Here is a 17,352-nt window from a genome sequence, read left to right as displayed (position 1 = left end):
AATGACAACTCATGTCTATGTTTAGGAAACATAACCATTTTTGATCAACGAGCTAGTCAAGTAGAGGCATACTAGTGACACTCTGTTTGTTTATGTATTCACACATGTATTATGTTTCCGATTAATACAATTCTAGCATGAATAATAAACATTTATCATGATATAAGGAAATAAATAATAACTTTATTATTGCCTCTAGGGCATATTTACTTCAGTCTCCCACTTGCACTAGAGTCAGTAATCTAGATTGCACAATAATGATTCTAACACCCATGGAGCCTTGGTGCTGATCATGTTTTGCTCGTGGAAGAAGCTTAGTCAGCGGGTCTGCAACATTCAAATCCGTATGTATCTTGCAAATTTCTATGTCTCCCACCTGGACTAGATCCCGGATGGAATTGAAGCGTCTCTTGATGTGCTTGGTTCTCTTGTGAAATCTGGATTCCTTCGCTAAGGCAATTGCTCCAGTATTGTCACAAAAGATTTTCATTGGACCCGATGCATTAGGTATGACACCTAGATCGGATATGAACTCCTTCATCCAGACTCCTTCATTTGCTGCTTCCGAAACAGCTATGTACTTCGCTCCACATGTAGATCCCGCCACGACGCTTTGTTTAGAACTGCACCAACTGACAGCTCCACCGTTCAATGTAAACACGTACCCGGTTTGCGATTTAGAATCGTCCGGATCAGTGTCAAAGCTTGCATCAACGTAACCATTTACGATGAGCTCTTTTTCACCTCCATAAACGAGAAACATATCCTTAGTCCTTTTCAGGTATTCCAGGATGTTCTTGACCGCTGTCCAGTGATCCACTCCTTGATTACTTTGGTACCTCCCAGCTAGACTTATAGCAAGGCACACATCAGGTCTGGTACACAGCATTGCATACATGATAGAGCCTATGGCTGAAGCATAGGGAACATCTTTCATTTTCTCTATATCTTCTGCAGTGGTCGGGCATTGAGTCTTACTCAACTTCACACCTTGTAACACAGGCAAGAACCCTTTATTTGCTTGATCCATTTTGAACTTCTTTAAAACTTTGTCAAGGTATGTGATTTGTGAAAGTCCAGTTAACTGTCTTGATCTATCTCTATAGATCTTAATGCCCAATATGTAAGCAGCTTCACCGAGGTCTTTCATTGAAAAACTCTTATTCAAGTATCCCTTTATGCTATCCAGAAATTCTATATCATTTCCAATTAGTAATATGTCATCCACATATAATATCAGAAATGCTACAGAGCTCCCACTCACTTTCTTGTAAATACAGGCTTCTCCAAAGTCTGTATAAATCCAAATGCTTTGATCACACTATCAAAGTGTTTATTCCAACTCCGAGAGGCTTGCACCAGTCCATAAATGGATCGCTGGAGCTTGCACACTTTGTTAGCTCCCTTTGGATCGACAAAACCTTCCGGTTGCATCATATACAACTCTTCTTCTAGAAATCCATTCAAGAATGCAGTTTTGACATCCATCTGCCATATTTCATAATCATAAAACGCGGCAATTGCTAACATGATTCGGACAGACTTAAGCATCGCTACGGGTGAGAAGGTCTCATCGTAGTCAATCCCTTGAACTTGTCGAAAACCTTTCGCAACAAGTCGAGCTTTATAGACAGTAACATTACCGTCAGCGTCAGTCTTCTTCTTGAAGATCCATTTATTCTCAATTGCTTGCCGATCAACGGGCAAGTCAACCAAAGTCCACACTTTGTTCTCATACATGGATCCCATCTCAGATTTCATGGCCTCAAGCTATTTAGCGGAATCTGGGCTCACCATTGCTTCTTCATAGTTTGTAGGTTCATCATGATCTAGTAGCATGACTTCCAGAACAAGATTACTGTACCACTCTGGTGCGGATCTTACTCTGGTTGACCCACGAGGTTCAGTAACAGCTTGATCTAAAGTTTCATGATCATCATCATTAACTTCCTCACTAATTGGTGTAGGTGTCGCAGAAACCGTTTTCTGTGATGAACTACTTTCCAATAAGGGAGTAGGTACAGTTACCTCATCAAGTTCTACTTTCCTCCCACTCACTTCCTTCGAGAGAAACTCCTTCTCTAGAAAAACTCCAAATTTAGCAACAAAAGTCTTGCCTTCAGATCTGTGATAGAAGGTGTACCCAATAGTCTCCTTTGGGTATCCTATGAACGCACATTTCTCCGATTTGGGTTCGATCTTATCAGGTTGAAGCTTTTTCACATAAGCATCGCAACCCCAAACTTTTAGAAACGACAACTTTGGTTTCTTGCCAAACCACAGTTCATAAGGCGTCGTCTCAACGGATTTCGATGGTGCCCTATTTAATGTGAATGCGGCCGTCTCTAAAGCATAACCCCAAAACTATAGCGGTAAATCTGTAAGAGACATCATAGATCGCACCATATCTAGTAAAGTACGATTACGATGTTCGGACACACCATTACGCTGTGGTGTTCCGGGTGGCGTGAGTTGCGAAACTATTCCGCATTGTTTCAAATGTAGACCAAACTCGTAACTCAAATACTCTCCTCCACGATCAGATCGTAGAAACTTTATTTTCTTGTTACGATGATTTTCAACTTCACCCTAAAATTCTTTGAACTTTTCAAATGTTTCAGACTTATGCTTCATTAAGTAGATATACCCATATCTGCTTAAATCATCTATGAAGGTGAGAAAATAACAATATCCGCCACGAGCCTCAACATTCATCGGACCACATACATATGTATGTATGATTTCCAACAAATTTGTTGCTCTCTCCATAGTTCCGGAGAACGGCGTTTTAGTCATCTTGCCCATGAGGCACGGTTCACAAGTACCAAGTGAGTCATAATCAAGTGGTTCCAAAAGTCCATCAGTATGGAATTTCTTCATGCGCTTTACACCGATATGACCTAAATGATAGTGCCACAAATAAGTTGCAGTATCATTATTAACTTTGCATCTTTTGGTTTCAATATTATGAATATGTGTATCACTACGATCGAGATCCAACAAACCATTTTCATTGTGTGTGTAACCATATATGTAAACAGAACAACAATTTATTCTCTTACTTAAATGAATAACCGTATTGCAATAAGCATGATCAAATCATATTCATGCTCAATGCAAACACCAAATAACACTTATTTAGGTTCGACATTAATCCCGAAAGTATAGGGAGTGTGCGATGATGATCATATCAATCTTGGAACCACTTCCAACACACATCGTCACTTCACCCTTAACTAGTCTCTGTTCATTCTGCAACTCCCGTTTCGAGTTACTACTCTTAGCAACTGAACCAGTATCAAATACCGGGGGGGGTTGCTACGAACACTAGTAAAATACACATCAATAATCTGTATATCAAATATACCTTTTTTCACTTTGCCATCCTTCTTATCCGCCAAATACTTGGGCAGTTCCGCTTCCAGTGACTAGTCCCTTTGCAGTAGAAGCACTTAGTCTCAGGTTTAGGACCAGACTTGGGCTTCTTCACTGGAGCAGCAACTTGCTTTCCGTTCTTCTTGAAGTTCCCCTTCTTCCCTTCGCCCTTTTCTTGAAACTAGTGGGCTTGTCTACCATCAACACTTGATATTTTTCTTGATTTCTACCTTCGTTGATTTCAGCATTACGAAGAGCTTGGGAATCATTTCCGTTATCCCTTGCATATCATAGTTCATCACGAAGTTCTACTAACTTGGTGATGGTGACTAGAGAATTCTGTCAATCACTATCTTATCTGGAAGATTAACTTCCACTTGATTCAAGCGATTGTAGTGCCCAGACAATCTAAGCACATGCTCACTGCTTGAGATATTCTCCTCCATCTTTTAGCTATAGAACTTGTTGGAGACTTCATATCTCTCAACTCGGGTATTTGCTTGAAATATTAACTTCAACTCCTGGAACATCTCATATGGTCCATGACGTTCAAAACGTCTTTGAAGTCCCGATTCTAAGCCGTTTAAGCATGGTGCACTAAACTATCAAGTAGTCATCATATTGAGCTAGCCAAACGTTCATAACGTCTGCATCTCCTCCTGCAATAGGTCTGTCACCTAGCGGTGCATTAAGGACATAATTCTTCTGTGCATCAATGAGGATAATCCTCAGATCACGGATCCAATCCGCATCATTGCTACTAACATCTTTCAACTTTGCTTTCTCAATGAACGTATTAAAATTCAACGGAACAACAGCAAGGGCCATCTATCTACAATCAACATAGACAAGCAAGATACTATCAGGTACTAAGTTCATGATAAATTAAAGTTCAATTAATCATATTACTTAAGAACTCCCACTTAGATAGACATCCCTCTAATCCTCTAAGTGATCACGTGATCCAAATCAACTAAACCATGTCCGATCATCACGTGAGATGGAGTAGTTTCAATGGTGAACATCATATGTTGATCATATCTACTATATGATTCACGCTCGACCTTTCGGTCTCCGTGTTCCGAGGCCATATCTGTTATATGCTAGGCTCGTCAAGTTTAACCTGAGTATTCCGCGTGTGCAACTGTTTTGCACCCGTTGTATTTGAACATAGAGCCTATCACACCCGATCATCAAGTGGTGTCTCAACACGAAGAACTTTCGCAACGATGCATACTCAGGGAGAACACTTGTACCTTGATAATTAGTGAGAGATCATCTTATAAAGCTACCGTCGAACTAAGCAAAATAAGATGTATAAAAGATAAACATCACATGCAATCAAAATATGTGACATGATATGGCCATCATCATCTTCTGCCTTTGATCTCCATCTCCAAAGCATCATCATGATCTCCATCGTCACCGGCATGACACCATGATCTCCATCATCTTGATCTATATCAATGTGTCGTCACATGGTTGTCTCGCCAACAATTGCTCTTGCAACTATTGCTATCGCATAGTGATAAAGTAAAGCAATTATTTGGCGCTTGCATCTTATGCAATAGAGAGATAACCATAAGGCTTTTGCCTGTTGCCGATAACTTCAACAAAACATGATCATCTCATACAACAACTTATATCTCATCACGTCTTGACCATATCACATCACAACATGCCCTGCAAAAACAAGTTAGACGTCCTCTACTTTGTTGTTGCAAGTTTTACGTGGCTGCTACGGGCCGAGCAAGAACCGTTCTTACCTACGCATCAAAACCACAACGATAGTTTGTCAAGTTGCTGTTGTTTTAACCTTCGCAAGGACCGGCATAGCCACACTCGGTTCAACTAAAGTTGGAGAAACTGACACCCTGCCAGCCACCTATGTGCAAATCACGTCGGTAGAACCAGTCTCGCGTAAGCGTACACGTAATGTCGCTCCGGGCCGCTTCATCCAACAATACCGCTGAACCAAAGTATGACATGCTGGTAAGCAGTATGACTTATATCGCCCACAACTCACTTGTGTTCTACTCGTGCATATGACATCTACGCATAAAACCTAGCTCGGATGCCACTGTTGGGGAACGTAGTAATTTCAAAAAATTTCCTACGCACACGCAAGATCATGGAGATGCATAGCAACGAGAGGGGAGAGTGTTGTCCATGTACCCTCGTAGACCGAAAGCGGAAGCGTTAGCACAACGCGGTTGATGTAGTTGTATGTCTTCACGATCTGACCGATTAAGTACCGAACATATGGCACCTCCGAGTTCAGCACACGTTCAGCCCGATGACGTCCCTCGAACTCCGATCCAGCCGAGTGTTGAGTGAGAGTTTCGTCAGCACGATGGCGTGGTGACGATGTTGATGTTCTACCGACGCAGGGCTTCGCCTAAGCACCGCTACAGTATTATCGAGGTGGACTATGGTGGAGGGGGGCACCGCACACGGCTAAGAGATCAATGATCTAATGTTGTGTCTCTAGGGTGCCCCCTGCCCCTGTATATAAAGGAGCAAGGGGGGGGGTGCGGCCGGCCAGGGCTAGGCGCAGAGGAGTCCTAGTCCCACCGGAGTAGGACTCCCCCCTTTCCTATTTGGATTAGGACTTGGGAGGGGGAAGAAGGAAAGAGGGGCCCGGCCCCATTGCCCTAAACCAATTCAGTTTGGGCCTAGGGGGGCGCGCCCCATACTTCTCTTGCTGCCCTCCTTTTCCACTAAGGCCCATGTAGGCCCATTAAGCTCCCGGGGGGTTCTGGTAACCTCCCGGTAGTCCGGTAAAATCCCGATTTCACCCGGAACACTTCCGATATCCAAATATAGGCTTCCAATATATCAATCTTCATGTCTCGACCATTTTGAGGCTCCTCGTCCTGTCCGTGATCACATACAGGTCTCCAAACAACCTTTTGTACATCAAAACATATAAACTCATAATAAAACTATCATCGTAATGTTAAGCGTGCGGACCCTACGGGTTCGAGAACTATGTAGACATGACCGAGACACATCTCCGGTTAATAACCAATAGCGGAACCAGGATGCTCATATTGGCTCCTACATATTCTACGAAGATCTTTATCGGTCAAACCGCATAACAACATACGTTGTTCCCTTTGTCATCGGTATGTTACTTGCCCGAGAATCGATCATCGGTATCTCAATACCTAGTTCAATCTCATTACCGGCAAGTCTCTTTACTCGTTCCGTAATACATCATCCCACAACTAACTCATTAGTTGCAATGCTTGCAAGGCTTAAGTGATGTGCATTACCGAGAGGGCCCAGAGATACCTCTCTGACAATCGGAGTGACAAATCCTAATCTCGAAATACGCCAACCCAACAAGTACCTTCGGAGACACCTGTAGAGCACCTTTATAATCACCCAATTACGTTGTGATGTTTGGTGGCACACAAAGTGTTCCTCCGGTAAATGGGAGTTGCATAATCTCATAGTCATAGGAACATGTATAAGTCATGAAGAAAGCAATAGCAACAAACTAAACGATCAAGTGCTATGCTAATGGAATGGGTCAAGTCAATCACATTATTCTCTAATGATGTGATCCTGTTAATCAAATGACAACTCATGTCTATGGTTAGGAAACATAATCATCTTTGATCAACGAGCTAGTCAAGTAGAGGCATACTAGTGACACTCTGTTTGTCTATTTATTCACACATGTATTGTGTTTCCGGTTAATACAATTCTAGCATGAATAATAAACATTTATCATGATATAAGGGAATAAATAATAACTTTATTATTGCCTCTAGGGCATATTTCCTTCATAAAGTAGGAGAAACAGACACCCGCTAGCCACCTTTATGCAAAACAAGTTGCATGTCAGTCGATGGAACCGGTCTCATGTCGGTGGACATGTAAGGTTGGTCCGGGCAGCTTGATCCCACAATGCTGCCGAATCAAAATAAGACATTGGTGGGAAGCAATATGAACCTCACCACCCACAACTCCTTTGTGTTCTACTCGTGCATCTCATCTATGCATAGACCTGGCTCATAATGCCACTGTTGGAGAGTGTTGCATGGAAAACAAAAAAATTCTATGCACACGCAAGATCTATCCATGGAGATGCATAGCTACGAGAGGGGGAGAGCATCTACATACCCTTGTAGATCGCTAAGCGGAAGCGTTTATCAATGCAGTTGATGTAGTCATTCACCTTCATGATCCGTCCCGATCAAGTACCGAACGTACGACACCTCCGTGTTCAGCACATGTTAAGCTCGATGACGTCTTTGCCTTCTCGATCCAACAAGAGAGGCGAAGTAGTAGATGAGTTCCAGCAGCACGACGGTGTGGTGACGGTGGTGGTGAAACTATTCTGCAGGCCTTCACCAAGCACAACAGACGTGGATGAAGGAGGTACTAGAACTAGAAGGAGGGGGCGCCACACACGGCTTGGGAATCGTGGTGTGTGTTTCCCCTTCCTCTCCTCAAATATATATGGGGGGAGGGGAGGCAACCCTAGGGGCGCCCCAAGGGGGCCGCTGGCTACCCTGGGCTCCTGCCCTAGGTGCGCCCCCTTTCCTTCGTATGGCGCAAGGGAGAAGGCAGGAGGGGAAGCCCCCTTTCCTTTTTCTCACGTGGAAGACAAGGTAAGAGGGGGCTAGCCCTCTTCCCTTCCTTCCCTAGGGCTGGCACCATGAGGTGGGCACGCCAGCCCCTTGTGGGCTGGTGTGCTCCCCTCTTCTTGACCCGTTAAGCCCAATAACTCCTCGTGGCCTCCCGGAACCCCTTCCAGAGATCCGATAAATAACCGGTGCATTCCGAAACTCTTCCAGAGACCAAATACTATCATCCTATATATCAATCTTTACCTCCTGACCATTCCAGAGCTCCTCATAAAGTCCGTGATCTCATCTGGGACCCCGAACAACATTCGGTCAACAACTTACAGAACTCACATGGTACTATATCATCAACGAACGTTAAGCGTGCGGACCCTATGGGTTCGAGAATGATGTAGACATGAGCGAGACACTTCTCCGGTAAATAACCAATAGCGGGACCAGGATTCCCATATTGGTTCCTACAAATACCACGAAGATCTTTATCGGTCAAACCTTTATGAAAACATACGTAGTTCCCTTTCTCTGTCGATATGTTACTTGCCTGAGATTTGATCGTCGGTATTGTTGGGAATCGCCAACTGAGACGCCCGCCGTTCCGAGCAGAACTTTCCTGCTATCTTCCTTTACCTCTCCTTCTTCTTCTTCTTCTTCTTCTTCTTCACGCACGGGCTGATGGCGCTGCCGTCAGGGTCGTGGATGGGCTCGACCGTCACCTTTGACGACATCGCCTACCTCCACGACCAGGCGCCTGCTGAGGGCAGAGGAGGTCGAGGCTCGCCTCCCGCAAGGCGAGCGGGAGCCGCGGCCCAGAGGCTCGAAGAGGGTGGTCTTCCTGCTGCACTTCAAACACGGGTTCGGGCTGCCCGTGAGCGGCTTCTTCCGTGAGTTTCTGGAGTTCTTCGGGCTCCAGCCCCATCACCTTGGCACCGGAGCGATCATGCAGTTGTCCGGCTTCGTCACCCTCTGCGAGGGGTACCGGGGGGTCGAGCCTTCGATCGACCTCTGGGTGCGCTTCTTCTCTCCGAAGCAGCAAGGGCTAAAGGCCGGAGAGGTGTTCGAGTGCGGGGCGGCCGTTATCACCAAGCGGTCAGGCACCGACTGTCCGAAGATGCCGCTGGAGGATTCTGCCAAGAAATGGCAGAATTCCTTCTTCTATGTCCGCAGCGTCGGTGAGGACCGCATCAACCTCCCGCCGTTCATCAACAAGCCGCCGTGGGGGAAGCTGAACTGGGGGTACTACCCCAAGCACCCGTCGTAAGAGGTGCTCAACCTATGCGAGCGGGTGTTGGTGATGAAGGAGCAGAAGGGGCTCACCGGCACCGACCTTATCACCGCCTTCATCGTCCGGCGGGTGCTGCTGCTGCAGCAGCACAACCACCTCATCAGCCAGATGGCTGGCCTGCAGGATCCCAACTGCATGGCGAATACGCGATTGGCGGCGGACCAGATCGCGCACCGGGTTAATGATATCTCCAAGGCCAACTTGGGGGTCGACTGGGCGTTCGGGAAGGACCCGTACAGCCATACAACCGTGCGAACCCGGCACCGTTGGTGAGTCCCTGGTCTCCATACTTTGCTTTTGCTTGTCTTTTCGTTCGTCCTGATGCAACACGAGAGGTGCTTCTGAATGCCATCTGACACCCTTATGACCGGGCGTAGGCGCAGGTGGTGTGGGACGCCTAGGAGGAGCCCGAGGCCCAAGATGGGGGGGGGAGGCGGCGGCCGCCGATACGGGCGTAGGGCGCCGATCAGGTGAGCCTTGTTTATATTCCTTGAGTTGCCGGTCGCGGGATTGGCTTCAGAAGTGTTGATGCGAGATGTTGACGCAGCGGCGCCGGGTAGAGGCGGCAGCTACACGGTCGGAGCCGGGTCGTCTCGGGGGGCGGGGACATCGCGGCGCCCGCACGAGAAGGATATCGCCAACCGCGGGCCCCATCCGTCAAGCGCGCGGCAGACCCGGCCGAAGGCGCAAAGCCGCCCACCAAGAGGAGGCGCGGCACTCCACAGGAGAGGGCGGTCAGGCCCGAAGTTCTGGTGGTGCCGGGGTAAGTGATTTCTTGTGCCCGAGCCGAGTTGCCGAGCGGCCCTGCTCGACCCGGCGTAATTATTTTTGTCTTGTGCTTCAAGTCGCCGATTTTGCTGGCGCTGGCGGCGGGGGATACCGCGTCCGCCGAGGGCGCCGCGTTCCGGAGGAGCCGATCTGGCGCCGCCGACCGGGACAAGGACGAGGATGAGGCGCCGGTGGATCCGGACCTCGGCCTGGACCCGGCCGACGCCGAGGGCCTAGCCTGGCGGGATCGGAATCGGGCCGAGGCGGAGCTGGCGGTGGCGTCGACCCAGGCCTGCGTTAGAGCCGTGACGGCGTGGGCGCAATCCGGTGAGGGGCCGACGTGGCCAGAGATGCCGGCGGGGATGGTGGCGGCGACGACGGTCTTCATGCCGGCATCGACAAGGTAGCACGGCCAAGGCGGCCGTGCGGACGCGATGGACCTCGACCGGGAGGTCGTGGTTGTAGAGGACGACACCCCACCGCGGACCGATCTGGTCGAGCGGGAGGGGACCAATGGAGGCGGCGGCGATGCCGTCTTGAGGAGGCAACGCGGGCGGCGCCGGAGGGGGCGTCCCGGGCGCCGGCGAGCGAGGCGCCGCTTGTGGTGGAGCCTCAAGCCGCTCCACCCACCAAGCCGGCGTCAGTGCCGGGGAGGGCGCTGGAGAAGGTGCCGGCTTCAGGGGAGGCGGCCAGCGAAGGGCACGCCCTGGTGATCAGGGTCAGAGGACACTGGGCTGCCGAGCCGCGGGCGTCGCGGAGCGGGACCGGCGTGGTCCCCTTCAGACCTCTGACCCAGGAGGAGGCGGCGATGGCCGCTGTCGGTGTCAAAACCGGCGGATCTCGGGTAGGGGGTCCCGAACTGTGCGTCTAGGCCGGATGGTAACAGGAGGCAAGGGACACGAAGTTTTACCCAGGTTCGGGCCCTCTCGATGGAGGTAAAACCCTACGTCCTGCTTGATTAATATTGATGGTATGGGTATTACAAGAGTTGATCTAGCACGAGATCAGAGAGGCTAAACCCTAGAAGCTAGCCTATGGTATGATTGTTGATGTGTATGTTGTCCTACGGACTAAAACCCTCCGGTTTATATAGACACCGGAGAGGGTTAGGGTTACATAGAGTCGGTTACAATGGTAGGAGATCTGATCATCCGTATCTTCAAGCTTGCCTTCCACGCCAAGGAAAGTCCCTTCCGGATGCGGGACGGAGTCTTCAATCTTGTATCTTCATAGCCCGGGAGTCCGGCGGAAGGTATAGTTCGGCTATCCGAACACCCCCTAATCCAGGACTCCCTCAGTAGCCCCTGAACCAGGCTTCAATGACGACGGGTCCGGCGCGCAAATTGTCTTCGGCATTGCAAGGCGGGTTCCTCCTCCAAGTACTTCATAGAAGATTTTGAACACAAAGATAGTGTCCGGCTCTGTAAAATAAGTTTCCACATATTGCCATAGAGAGAATAATAATATTACCACAAATCTAATCTGCTGACGTATTCCGTGGTGCGACACGCCACGGCCAAGCCTTTATCCGAGTCGTTCAATTACCCACCTCAGCGTGTCATGCGAGGTGGTTTCCTTGGCACGTCTTGTTAAAGCAGAGATCGTGTCCCCTTATTACGGGATTCTCATCAACACGGGCGTGGGTAACCCAACCGCTTCTAGGACTCCTAGATCATAGGCAAGTCCAAACGGACACGGGGAGGACGCTTGATATCCACCCTTCTTTATAAAGGGGCAAAGCTTCTACTTTTCCCTCCCGTGCTCAATCGAATCCTTCCCCCACCTCAAGCTCAAACGCCCGAAGCTCAGGTCAGGTGCTCCGAACCTTCAGTCATGTCCGGATCCAGCCTTCAAGGCCGATGGATGCCCTCCTCCGTCTCGGAAGAGGACATCAAAAAGTTGAGAGAGGCCAGGTATCTGACCGCCGAAATATCGCATCGGCTGCCTCCCCGGGGGCAGGCCGTCCCCTCTCCCAAACCCAACGAATGCGTCGTGTTCGTCCCCCACTTCCTCCGAGGTCTAGGTTTTGCACTGGATCCTTTCGTCAGGGGCTTGATGTTTTATTACGGGCTAGACTTCCATGATCTAGCTCCGGACTCCTTCCTGCATATCACGACTTTTGTTGTCGTATGCGAGGCCTTCCTCCGGGTTACCCCCCACTTTGGTTTATGGCTCAAGACCTTTGAAGTAAAGCCGAAGATGATCGAGGGGCAACATGCAGAGTGTGGAGGCGCCTCAATACGCAATATGGCAGGAGCTCCGTGGCCCAAAGGTTCCATCCCAGAGGTGTCTGCATTGTGGCAACAGGAGTGGTTCTACATCACGACTCCTAGAAGCGCCAAGTGGGCGGCCGCCCCCGTTTTTCGCTCGGGCCCTCCGCCACGACTGATGTCATGGATCAGCAGAGGACTGAGCTGGGGTCCAGCCAAGGACGTGCCCTTATTACAAAGCCGCATTCGAGATCTCTTCGACGAAGATCTCAGTTTGGTCGCGGTAATACAAGTTATGCTGGTCCGTCAAGTCCAGCCTTGCAAACGTCGGCCCCTTCGCTTGTGGGAGTTCAATCCCGAGGGTCCGCGTGCCATTCAAAATTTTCTCGGCCTGACGCACGAGGATATGTATAAGTTATTCTTCGGACCTCAAGTAGAGTGTCCGGAATTCACCGAGGACGTGGGCCTGAATAGTAACCGCGCCGCCGAACAGGTAAGGAATCTTCCGGCCGAACATATTATCTCTCCTTCGTTACGAAGTTATTTCTGAGAGTTTGCTTTTTCGACCAGGACTGGCTAGCAAAGGCGAAGTTGATTCGGTGTTCGGCCCCCCTCCCTGAGGGTTTGGAGAATCCGGTATTGGAAAAGATGCTCCAGGCCGCACCTTGCCCGGATCCCTTGAAGGAAGACACTGTGGAGGATAATACGGGCGGATGCGGGCCCCCAACGCTGCCTATTCTAACCGAGGGAGCGAGCGTCTCCGTGAAGGAAGACGACCGGAAGAGGAAAAGGACCGCGCCCGGGAATTCGGAAGCCGAAGCTTCCAAACGGGAGAAGAAATCTTCCGCCGGGGGCCCTACCTTGGGGGGCGCTGCTGCCGCACAAAGTCCGCGGGGGGATCAATTCTCCCGGGAGTCGTAAGTGACCCGAAAACTTTAATAGTACAGATATGCCATCCCTTTCTTCTGAGAAAATAACCACCGCATACATTTGTGCAGTTCGGGCCTTAGCCCCTCTCAAATGAGCTCGTCTTCAGGGGATCTTCTTCCAGAGATGATGGAGAGCGAGACGCCTCCTCCGGACTCCTCCGCTCCGGAAGCGGGCGACCCTGAAGTGTCATCGCGGAGGGCCTCTCCGAGTTCGGAGAGGCCAGAAGGTGATCCTATTGATCCCCGAGGCTCCCCGTGTCCGGCTCCCGAAGAGAGTGGACAAAAGAGTCCGGCGCCGTCTAGTGTGCGATCGGACGTTCTGAGGGAGTTGGTGGGGCGAGCGGCCATCTCAGACGATCACCGTGTGCTGATGAATATGGTGATGGAGAGGATATCGTCCGCCGAAAGCGGATTGCATGAAGCTTTTATGAGTCTACTGACAGGCTTTGAGGTACGTAAAAAGGAATGTGTAATAGTCCTGCACATGCTAGGTGTGCCCTGTGTATATAGTATCCCCTGAGACTCCGGTTGTCGTCGGAAACGATGACGAACGGAGGATCATATTCCCAGGTAATAACCATACTGCCTTTATGTGCAGGAGATGGAAGCTCCGGTGGCCAGCTGGATGAGCCAGTTTGCCCGTTTAGAACGGCGGTTGGATGCGGTAGATGCCGACATCGAGCTTGTTAACAGAAGGCTTGACGAGGTGCAGGGTAAGTATCCTTGTCTGGTAAACGCCAAATAGGAAGAGTATGATGCCAGTGTTTTTAACATGTTATGACTACAGATGGAGCTGCCACTGTTGAAGCCTTGTGGCCGGAACTTGCTCGAGCCAAGGAACAAGCAAGATTGGGTAATGCGGCTGCTTTGAAGGTGGCCGAAGAGTTGTGAGCCGAGAAGGCCGCACATGGCGAGAGCCAGAAGAAGATGGCCAATATGGCCGTAGAATTAAAAGCCTCCGTAGACCGTTGCCGGGCTCTTGAAAAGGAAAACCAGGCGAAGGCATCAGACCTTGAGAAGGCTGCTATAACGGGAAAAGACCTCCGCTCTGCTATGAGGGTGAAGAATGAGGAGCTGCGAGAAGCCAGGGATATTGTAGCCGGGAAGTCCTTTATGCTGCAGAGGAAGTACGGAGATCCATGGTATGCCCCTCTGGATCGGCTGTGGAGTTTGGAGGATGCGTATATGGATTTGGCGGCGAGCGCTGCGATGCGGCCAAGTACTTCCAGAGTCATACGGACCGCGAAGTAGACCAGCTGTTTTGGAAGCAATTCCTTTCTCCCGAGCGTCCGCTTTCATTGACGGACCAATTAGCCAAATGGGCCGAACTGAATAGGTTGTCCGGACTCTCCATGAGGTCTATTGTGGATCAGCTATGGCCTGGAAGGTCAAAACCGAGCAGCTATTTCAGCTAGGTGCAGCAGGTCCTTGATGTGGTGCCACGCATAAATGCGATGAAGAGGTCGGCGTGCATAGAAGACACACGTATGGCCTTTGCCTGTGCTAAAGCGTACTGGGCAGAGATGGATGCTACCACTGTTGCAGCGCAGGATTCGGCCATAGGTCGAAGGGCTGCTGAGCACTACTTTGAGGAAGTACTTGAGGGTGCTCGTTTGATAGAGGCCCAATGCTCAAAAAATATTATGTTTGAGTGACATGTAATCTCATTGTAAGCGAAATGCTTTTATAAATTTTTATGAGGCTACTTTTATTCTTTTTCCTGAAAGTAATGTGATGCCTCCTGGGCGGCCGTTTATGTATACATGAGTATAACCTGAAAGATTGCAGTCGTCGGCTTCAACCCCCATGCATATAATGCGGAGGTGTTCGCAGAAACACACGTTCACACTTAACCCAACGTCTTGGTCCTATTAAGGAGGTGATAGCGGAGCGAGCAAGGCTACCAGACTATAATGCTTTAACACTTTCACTTAGCCATAGGAGTTTGACAGTGGGGCTACTAGATAGCCCCTGGTGGCTCCGCACTCTCCCGATCCCGGGGTGCGTATATGCCTGGCCGGAAAGCGGCCCTTCGTTAAAGCGGAGGAATTCTAACATTCCCATGAGTCATCGAGTGGTTGACCAGTCTCACGCTAGATCATGACAGTCAGTTTTCGGCTTTCTCTACTGAGGTGCTCGTCCGGAAAAACCAGGGCACAATCGCAGTAGTTCTCCTGGTGCTACCTTAGCCGGTAAAGCGGAACGTAAGGCACCAAAACGCAGGAGCCGGGCAAACCCAACATTTGACCAAAGACAATGATTCGGAGCTGATGCATATAGAGCCAAACTCGCGACGCCGAACACTCCCTAAGGTATTCGGTCTTTGTGGTATAAACCGGGCCTGAAGAATGGCCTTTGTAAGAAGCCCCTTGTGTCCAGGTACGTGCATTGTTCTGGCGTGGCCACATGCCAAGACGTCAGCATCCTACTCAACAGTGGATATGTATCAACAAGAGACAGTAAAAAAGGTTTACGCAGGGTCTTAATCTAAAAAGAATCCTTGGGTCGGGTCCCTGCTGCACGTCTGCGCCTGTGTCTCCGTTGTGCCGTATCCTGGACGGGTGTAGCACGATGATCATCTGTAAAAGAGAGGAATTTAGGTGAAAAGGTTGTCGTGCAAAAGGATAGTTTTCTAAAGAAACCATGTATAATTCAAGATAAGAAGAAATCGCCACTCGTCTGCGTGCGTTGAGCCCCTTGTACTTTTGAAAGATAGGGGTGTGACCATTTATTCAATATGAGTAGAGGCGCCGGACTTGATTAGTTGTGACTGAGGTCTTGACGACCTATTGGATGCTTTTGCTGGTCCGGGCGCCTTTATTGTGCGGCTGCCAAGGCAGCCTCACTCTCTTCGGCGCGCAGAGATCGCTTGATACTTCCGTGCACTGAAATGATGCCACGAGGACCGGGCATCTTGAGTGTTAGGGAGGCGTAGTGTGGTATTGCATTAAAGCGAGCGAAAGCTTCGCGTCCGAGTAGTGCTTGATAGCCACTTTTAAACGGAGCGACGTGGAAAGTTAAATGCTCGCGACGGAAGTTATCGGGGGAGCCGAATATAACTTGTAGTAGGAGGGAGCCCGTACAACGAGCCCCTGGGCCTGGCGTTACTCCTTTAAAGGTAGTATTGCTATGGCGAATTTGTGTTGGGTCTAACCCCATCCCGCGGATTGTATCTTGATATATTAGGTTTAGGCTACTGCCGCCATCCATCAAGACTCGTGTGAAGTGGTATCCGCCAATTACTGGGTCTAATACCAGGGCAGCCCATCCTGCATGCCGGGTACTTGATGCGTAATCGCGATGGTCGAAGGTGATCGGTTGGGACGACCAGTGGCGGGACTTTGCGGTGACAGGCACTTGGGTATATTTTTCAGGGAGTGCCGCATTGTTTTTCTCTTGATCACGTGTAACACGTTTATTTTTTTGACTTTGGGTGGAAATTTCTTTTGTCCCCCCTTGTCTTGCTTGGGAGGGTCGTCCTCGTCTTCACTTGGTGTATCCTCCCCCTTGTGTATGGCGTTAAGCTTGCCGGACTGCTTGAAGACCCAACATTCTCTGTGGGTATGATTAGCAGGTTTGCTAGTGGTACTATGGATCTGACATACTTGGTCCAGGATTTTGTTGAGGCTGGACAGTTCATCCCTGGTGCCTTTGGAGGGCGGCTTTTGGTTTGACCGAGGGACTTTGAATCCGGCGTTTACTGCCGTGCCCTTCGTGCTGTCTTCTTTATTCCGGCGTTTGTTATTGCTGTTGCGCCGTGATTTCCCGTTTCCATCTCTAACTTCAGATGTACTGGGGTCGCTGGTGCTGCATCTGGCTAGCCAGCTGTCCTCACCCGCGCAAAAGCGGGTCATGAGGTTTGTTAATGCGGCCATCGTTCTCGGCTTGTTTTGGCCGAGGTGTCTGGCGAGCCATTCGTCGCGGACGCTGTGCTTGAAAGCCGCTAAGGCTTCGGCGTCCGGACAGTCGACAATCTGGTTCTTTTTAGTAAGAAACCTATTCCAAAGCTTTCGGGCTGACTCTCCGGGCTGTTGAGTTATGTGACTCAGGTCGTCCGCATCCGGAGGTCGGACATACGTCCCTTGAAAGTTTGCCCGAAAGGCGTCTTCGAGCTCTTCCCAACTTCCAATGGAGCTTTCGGGGAGGCCTTTGAGCCAGTGACGAGCTGGCCCTTTGAGTTTGAGAGG

Source organism: Triticum aestivum, chromosome 1A, assembly GCF_018294505.1.
Source record: "Triticum aestivum cultivar Chinese Spring chromosome 1A, IWGSC CS RefSeq v2.1, whole genome shotgun sequence".
Lineage (NCBI taxonomy): Eukaryota > Viridiplantae > Streptophyta > Magnoliopsida > Poales > Poaceae > Triticum > Triticum aestivum.
Note: the sequence above shows the minus strand (reverse complement) of the source record.